Below are 9,103 nucleotides of genomic sequence, written 5' to 3'. Positions count from 1 at the left end.
AGCTTTATATACCCTGAGATTCCAGCGGAAACACTTTGAAATGGAAAAGACAACTTTATGCAGAGGTTAAAAATGATGCCGACCTCAGTGTTGCGTGAAAACCAATAGTACTCTTGTTTCTGTGTACCTGCAGCCTGAAATAACTGCATTGATAAACAGCACACTAAACCCACCGTGGGTTGGTGTTAGCATTCGGTGTGATAAGAGCAACAGACCACAGATCATGTGATAAGTGCATATTTTGAAAAAACTGCTGATGTAAATTTGAATAAATATTACGATGCATTTTTTCCTCCAACAGCTTGATTAGACTCTTTCCGGTTTGTCATGTCATAGACTCAATCTGAATTTAACGTGTTTGAGAGCTCTTTTTCAGGGTTAAACTTGAAATTTAAAACGTAATTGTAGCTGCTGCTTCAATGATTTATCGATGAATTGTAAGAGCATTGGAAGGGGGGGGTTATCTCTTAAATAAGCAAAATTATTCTTAAGCACCTCCACATTGAAACATCCTCTTTCACAGACAAAAATTAAGCCATGGTTTTTGGCAGGCTGGCAGTCAACGGGGCCAAATTATCAGCAAATGAGCAGAAACCTATAAGTAGCTTACGGGACTGCAGAAAGCCAACCACATGAACAACACGGTCTTTCACAGCAGGGTAAAAATTAATGCATGAGCTCAAGATTTACTTACATTTTCGGTCTCAGAGATCTTTAATTTGTTTTCTTTGGCAGTACTTATGGTGATAAGCGGGAATTTAAACTGGTTTTTGGTATTCACTTCCCAGAGATCTAAACACTATCTCGTGTGACGTCAGTCAGTTGGGAGTTGAACCACTCTGCCTACCCTCTCTGGCAGAACAAATACTGCTGGGTGAAGGAAAATCAACCCAGTCTTACATCAAGATGTGTAATAGTTACGTTTGTCTGCAAAAACTTATTAGTTTTACAATAATAGCTCACAAATTGTGAGATGTCAACGTTTTTCTTGGCCTGTTCTTTTCTATTGGCCACGTCACATGACTGTCCAACAAAACATGCTGTCTTCTCAGCATAGACTGCATATAAAAATGGACTTAATCTCAGGGTCTGAAAAGTGACACCAATTCTGAAGAGACTTATGGTGCAATACTTCTGAGGGCCACCAGGGGCGGACTTCAAAAACTTCCTGCTCCAATGGACACCAGTTCAAAAAGTGTTAACTTCTCTCATGAAATACAACGTCGTAAGATTTTTTTCCACAAATCATTATGGTTTCATTCGCTAAATTCACTCCTTCTGATCAGTGTCTTTGTGATCCTACTAAAAATAATTCTATCATTAATTAGATATTAGGTCTCAAAAAGAGGTATGTTTGGGGGCGTGACTGATTTGATTGACATGCCTGGGGGCGTAGTCAGGTTGCGGTAAAAGTGGACTGGCTTATTGTCATCTGGTTCTCAGTCAGATCCACCCCTCAATCCTACCCAGCTCATCCAAATATGGTCATTTTTCGCTCCAAAAAAATTAGATTGTGACAACTCGAGGTTTCAAAATAGCAGTTCATAAACCAATGGGTGACATCACAGTGACTTGCCACACCATGTCTGTTGCTCAGCTCCGCCTACTGCTGGGTGATGGAAAACGCATCACTAACTTTGCAGCATTAGCGATTTTTCCCGGGAATGTCACCACAGACACACAACTCTATTGCAAAAGCTGCCATTAGTGGGCCACAGCAACAGATAGTGACTTAAACATTTATTTAAATAAAAATTTGAAATGAAGATTATTACTTTGAAACTGAAAATTTTGAATATTCACCAGTCAAAATGCGACAAGTGACTTTGAGTAAAAGAAACAGTTCAACCAAATTACAAAAATATATTTTCTCACTCAACATATTTAGACATACAGATAGCTGTGGTTTTATTTTTTTGGTGTTTTGAGATATATGTCTCCACCCCTATACAAGGCTATTTCTCAAATTTAAAGCAGTTGGAGTGTTCACAGAGTGGATCCAGTTTAACAGAGCATCATTTCTGTCAAATAATTGTGTTGAACTGACTCTTGAAGACATAATTCAGTCCTATGCAGATCCTGCATTATGCATTATGTGGGGAACTAACACAAGAGCTCAAGAAGCACCTCATCCTAAATCAAGAACAAGTTTCAATAATTTTAGATCGCAAGTAACAGTGACAAAAATTAAAGAGAGGTGTATTAAACAGTAGCAGTGAAATCTAAAGTTCTGTGTAAAACTTGTATTGACTGCTCGCAGTGATGATCTGTGTCATTGCCTTCAGCACTCGCGAGTGCACGCCGTATCTAATACTGCCGAGTCATGTTTTTGTTATCATGTTCCAGTTCTAGTTCGCTAGAGAGGGTCTGTCATCCTAACAGTCTATTAAGGCAGTTCTGAGCTCATCATTAAAGTCCTCCTTAAGGTAGAACTTGCTTGAAATTCCACTGTAAATAAAAACCTAAGAAAGCAAATTGGTAAATTTATCTCAATGAACAAATGTTGACATGCCCCACCTTCTTGCTGTAGTGCGGCTAAACAGTGAAATTGCTCCAGCATAAAGTGCCTCATAGGACACCTATATTTGGTAAGCATATAAACGGATGAATTAAGGTGACAGTAAATGTGCGTGCTTAGGGCTCAGGAGGATATTAATACTCTCCACCCAACATTATTGTCAGATGGCACATGCAGTTATCAGAAGGGTACAACTGTGGGGTTCGGCACAGACAGGCATGAAGGCATGCTTTATTTTTCGTCAGGGGTAATGTGATGATACCTGATGCCATAACAGTGTTTTTGAGGAGGATTCTGAATCAGAAAGGTGCTATATATAAATGTGCTAAAACGGGTTCAAATGTTTTTTGGGGGGAGAAAGAAAGAGGGAGAAGAAAGATCTGCTTCAAATATATTCCTTTTTCACCTAGAAATATGTTACTTGGTAAGGAGTTCTTGAAGGTGAAACGTAAAAGAAAACCTTATTTTGGCCTTTCCAGGTCAGAAGATAGTAGTATATCACAACCTTTAGTGTTTTCTTCATCTTGTAACAGGTTCCCTTCTGCACCAGTTCTAGTGAAAAGCAATGTGACAGAGTGCCATTAAATATTGTGATTCTGTGTAACATGTTTGCAGAGGAGGATACAGGCAGCTGAACGCAGAGCTGGCACTGTTTTGTTTTTTTCCACAATTCTTACATGTAAAACCTTCATTGCTTCCATAAAAGGATCTTGAAGGAATGTAAAAAAAAAAAACAACTGCTCTTCTGCAGCTTCTTTGCTTTGATAAACCAAAATAGGAACCAGCTAGTGTTCCTCACAAACAAGCATCTAAAACAGATGAAATGTGTTTTTTTTCTTTCACTCTCTAAAGACTACTGAAAAATACACAAACAGCAGTGGTAGAGAATGTAGCTAACAAAACACTGTCAGGTAAAACGCTTTTTAGCCTTTAGATTAATTGCAAGTTGTGTGTTTTCATGCCCTTTTACAGAAAAGCAATATATCTGTTAAATTATAGCTGACATTTTGGGAAAAAGTACTGAGGCAGGAGCAACAAATACAAAGCACTTGTAAACTTTGTTCTTGTCACTGAACATTTGAAATGTGATTGTCTATTCTCGAACTTGTCAACAGTAGTTTAACAAAATAATCTTAACTAAAAGTCTGTTTACTTGCTTTTACCTGAACTATTAAAATACATCTTAGTTTTCTATCAAAAACTATTTCATCACAAAAAATATTGAATTTCTTCAAATTTTTCTTTTGATGTGCAAAATTCCCATGTAGACTTCTACACGACTGCATATTTGGGTATATTTTGTACTTTTACTTAATTTGTTACAGTTAGTAGCACTCTAGTCTACAGTGTTTGTAGAGATTTTTCACTGAAAACTGCTGCCTGTTTCAACCAAAACTGATGCTATGTTAGTGGTGAGAGTGAACAAAAAAAAAAAAAACCTGTAAATTTATGGACCAGACAGCTGAACAATGAGCCGAAACTCCCTGTAAAGGTCTATAAAGCTGAAGAGAGCTGCAGGGGATAATTCTCTGCAAGTTCATCACTCTGAATGACCACTTTAACATTGTTACATTGTTTTTACATTGCCATTGGATACATTGTTATTGTAAAATATCTGCTATGATCGCTTTAAGTAAAACATCTTCCTCCACCTCTGTGAATACGTAATCAACGTTTTCTGGAGCACCAACACCAGGTTACTATTATTAGTAAATACTGGGTTGTTAAAAGAAAAAAGTGTTTGTCACGACAGTTTTGTACATCCTACTGCTGCACCAGATGATAGCTTTTCAGGGTGGAGCAACAGTCAGAGGTCAACCACAGAAGAGTTTATGGGCCAAGGAGGAACAATTTACAGAGCAGTGCGAGATGTGCCTTAAACATGGACAGCCGGCTCACATCCCAGGACGCCAAATAGTGCTGTTTTGTCAAAGTTGTTGGCATCAGAGGTGCCCTGTACAAGGTGCCCTTTGGCATCGGCACCATTACCACCCGGGTCAAAGAAGGAGGTCATGTGATGCAGTAAAAAGACCGACAAAGTCTGCAAGGGCAGGAAGTCGAGAGTGGTTGGATGGTACAAACATAAGGCGTTCACCAGTGTCCTGCCAGTTACTTATGTAATATAACATATAACTTATGAAACATGTTAAGTAGCTATGTGACATTACTTACATAAGATTTGTTATTTTAACCCAAATTATGATATTTTTCTAACCCTAACCAGCTCGCATTGGTACCTAACCCAAACCGAAACGTGACTTTGTCACGTTCAGCCCAAACTGTGATCTTCGTTTTTGGTGGACACCTTATGCGCATCTTTGAGACATAAGTGGGCTGTGACAAAACGGCAGTATTTGATGCCCTGGGATGAGAACGGGTTGACATATATCATACAGAGCCAGGATAGACAAACCATGCTGACCTTTTGGCACACCAAGAGAATACTTTTTTATTTCCAGGTTGAGGCCTCAAGGTGAGAAATAGTATAAAACATACTCCGATCGCCAACTTCTGCAGTGGGCATGGTGTGCCTTTAGCTTTCCTGAGGAGTCTGTTAGTCAAACAATGGGAGAGCATTAAAACATGCCAATACAGCAATATTAGTCAACAGCCTCAGTCAATACACCCCACTGGGTTGCATGCCTTCTTACAAACACAAGCAATCGCTTTAGAAGGCCTCAGCACTGGATAGAAACATCAATTACAGTAAATTACACCAAAACAGTGTGTAACACTTCAATTTGTTTAATCTCCCAAGCTGTCTGAGCTGTTTTGGATGAAAGCAAAGCAGAGGCGAGAAAGATAACATTCAATAGCCCTAAGATGCATTGCACTATCTACCCATGGTCATGTTTATGCATAGAATGAGGGAGTTATTTATATTTGGATTCCCAGGACTTCCTTCGAAAGCATTATTAAACACTAAAAAATTAATATTTTTTTCCCGCACAGTGTAGATCTTCAGTCTTGAACCTATACAGTGCTCTGTGGCATCACTATCAGTTTCAAAATCCACATTAGCGCCGATGTGTGCCCAGTTTTCTGATTGCTTTGGGCTTTTTTATGGAATACAAATGGTACTTTCAGTTTGGCCCAAGATCATAAAGTTGAAAACACTTGCAAAGGCAAAGTTACGGATGTTTCATGTGTTCATTAAGGCTTTGATTTCAAAGTCCTGGGACACAGGTTGATAAATTCTGCAGTAGGACCCCTTTGAGACAATGGAAACAAAGGATAAAACACCATCTTGGTTTACACTCTCGCTTTCCTGCACTGAGGGACCACAAATGATAGCTTACTAAAGGCAGCAACTATGCTCCAAAACAAAAATGCCCAATTTGAACTAAACAGTGCATCAATGACTTCCCTTGCTATGGTTGATTATCCGAGAGGGGTATTGGTTGCTGGGGCCAGATGAAGATTTGGCTGTTTCAGTGAACATTTTGGGAGGGGGTGGGGGTGCCGGAGTAAATGAAAGACAAATGCGAGTAGTGCCCACTCAGCTATTTTCCCAGTCAAGATCAAAGGCACGCCGGACTGGCCGCTCCACGGGAAACTTGAGATGGGTCCTGCCTTTGTTTGCTGTTGCTAGGAGACCTGCAGAAGGCTGAAAGTGTTTGCAGTGGGGTACAACATCAAAACCATTTCCAATATAAATTTTTAAGACAGCCATGTATTTGTGTCGCGGGCTTCCAATTTACTGAGTGTACTGAAAACACTAACTATAATGATTCATGCTACTGTTAGTCATGGAATAATGTTTGTTTAAAAAAATAAAAAAAAATAAAAAAAAAAGTAGTCACAGACAATTGCACATGTGCACACTTTAAAAGGGCACTTGTCAATAGTGTGCACACTATGCATCGTATCATTGCTTTGCTAGTACGAAATACATTTTTTTGGGGCCCACATCAGGAACACACAGAACGAAAAACTGCACACAGTGTATAAACACAACTTGAATATTGTTTGATATATTTATAAGCTTAGGTTTGGCTTCCCAAAGAAGCTAATTACGATGCTGTTATCCATTAATGGGCCCCATGATAGTAAGGGTGGCTAGACATGTGTCACAGAGAGCTCATTACATATCATTAGTTCAACACTCCAATAATGTCTACACCTGCTGAGCAGAAGATAATGACTTGGCCCCTGATATTTGCAGGACTATTGTCTACTAAGCAGAGCACCACCAGGAGAATAGATCCACAGGCTTAGAAGCTGCATGAAACCTGATAAAGCTATACAATAACCCATGGTACACAGTTTTTTATTTGTTGGGAGCTACAGTTAGTGCAGCAGAGCAGAGACCAAAGGAGGATTTATCCGTTTTTATTTCTTTACAGAATTGGGGCATGCAGGCTCACTCTTTAAATAAACAATAATGACGAGCCTCTTGTGAATCAACATTTCTTCTTTCTGTACATATATTTGTAGAAAAAAGATAAATATTACGAGATTTGCAATTATCTAGTTACCATTTCTGATGGTGGCTTACATCCTAATAATAGAGTTGAGCTATTCCTGTTTATTTGATCATTGGATTGGCCCTGGCTCATCGTGTTACATAACTGTGTATGAATAACGTGACCTCAATCTATTTTGCTTTGCTTGATTAAAAAAATAAAATCAACACTTTGATATTTCATATAGACAAAATCTTGCACTTAACTGAGTTAAATGTAGATGTGAAAAAAATGCAGTTAGAGTCATAGTCTACTGTAAGTAGTTTTATGGACACTGTATGAGGAAGCAATCTTTGACTAACAGACACATTAAAAACTGCAGTCGCCAAAAAAGTGACCTTCGTGTCTGGAATGATGAAAATTTGAATTGTGCTGTGTCTGCCTTGTGTTTTCACTACTCGGGCCAACTGGCACGGCGCTGGCGTCCTCTCCCCGGCTCCCAGTCTGCCGTGATGACAATGGCAACCAGCTACCGCATGGCATGTAAAAATGACAAAAATACCAGCACGCCAAGGGGTATTTGGAAGATCTGGAGGTAATGTAACATAACTGATCAACCACTCCGTCAAGCAAATGTAATCCCGGGCACTGCTGTTGCAGACTATTTTGAATTGTCTAGCCTCTTTTCCCATGTTTATAATACAATGTGCTTTCAATTTTCTTTAGGAGTGCTAATTTCTGGCTGGAAGAAGAAGAAGAAACAAGGTTCTTTGAGAATTCTAAGTTTGTATCCTCTAAAGGGCTGAATTTCTTCGAAGCAAATGGCCTACATTCAAATGTGTCATGAGCTAATCGGTTGTGTCCTGCCTTAACCCGCTCCAGTCTGTGAGTGTGCTTGTGAGGTTTGAGCAGAGAACGTGCAAGCTACAGCGAGAAAGCAGTGACAGGATGAAAACAGATTCATCTTCCCAACGTTTGTTCCAACCTTTAAAAAAAAGAAGAAAAAAAAAGAAAAAAAAAAGTCAAGGCTAATCCTGCTGTTATTGTGCTCAGATGGAAGAAAGAGTTGTCTTCTCTCTCACCACGACCAGGGATCCACCTCTGCGTGACATCACAGTGAACACACGGCTGGCAAATCTCAAATCAGCAGCCTAAATTCACTTTAATCGGTGTGTGAATAGCTGCCGCATCAACTGAACATCATGTCGATTTATGACTGCTGAATAAAAATCTGCACTGAGCTTGAATTAGTTTTTGATTGAGAAGAACTTTGTTCATTTGGCTGCCACCTGCTTCTCACCAATACAAATACTTCAACTGTAGTTATCAACACAGACTCACAGTGGGTCTGGTTTATTTGCCAAGTCTGTGGCTACATTCATGACTTCATCGCTAACAGGCTGCTCCTGTAGAGGGATTGAAAACTATTTTTCAACATGATTTAAATCAGAAAACAGTTGTTCTGTGGGTTTCCTTACATGTGAAGCGCAATGTTGCAATTAATAAATCATCTATGAGAAAGATTATGAATAATGTGCACTACTATAGCCCTCAAAAGTCCGAATATATAATGAGCATGAAAACACACAAGGGACAATTTGAATAGGGCTATGAAAAGTAAAAGTAGTTAAAGTAAGGGTCATACGTTTTAACAAAAGTATCTTAATTCATGGTTCATTTAGATTTAACTGATAATTGCTGAGAATATTTTCATTCATCTTTACACCATGAATAAAATGTTTCAAACTATAGATTATCAGTTTATTTGAGATCAAGAGGTGGACATTAAAAGCTTTCAACAAGAGCTTTCTTTGTTTTCTACAACGAACAATCCACCATGCGTTTGTTTTATGCTCCCTAAAAGCCTCAGCAGGTCTGACTGATAAGTACGAGCAGTGGCCGCGATGCTTCCACAAACAGTTCACCTCTGTTTTGGTGGATGACTGCTGCCTGAACTCTGTACCCCCACTGAGACAATAAAACGGCTGGACGACTATAGGACGAGCAGAAAGGCCAGTAGTTTATAACTCAGGAGAGGCGAAGCTATACAGCTTCGGTAAGAGATTGGAATTCTCTCAGTGGGGTCAGAAGGACAAAGTTACCTTTTTCAATTCCCTGAAGGCAAATTAAGAGACCCTGGACACGAGCTGGAGCCCACAGCTCCATCCCTTCGGCTTTA

The 9,103-nt window shown here is 39.3% G+C and overlaps 1 long non-coding RNA gene across 3 annotated transcripts in view; it reads right to left on the bottom strand.

The window, feature by feature from the left end:
- The window catches only part of LOC138618555 (uncharacterized), a 38,026-nt gene that overhangs the window by 4,753 nt on the left and 24,170 nt on the right, over positions 1 to 9,103 (bottom strand). The gene's annotated exons all lie outside the window — the stretch shown is intronic.

Source organism: Brachyistius frenatus, unplaced genomic scaffold (genome assembly GCF_029030835.1).
Source record: "Brachyistius frenatus isolate BFR_SWC_R1_liver_20210118 unplaced genomic scaffold, ASM2903083v1 Contig_17, whole genome shotgun sequence".
In the NCBI taxonomy this organism is placed as follows: Eukaryota; Metazoa; Chordata; class Actinopteri; family Embiotocidae; genus Brachyistius; species Brachyistius frenatus.
The sequence above is the reverse complement of the archived record's forward strand: the minus strand, read 5'-3'. Positions and strand labels throughout refer to the sequence as shown.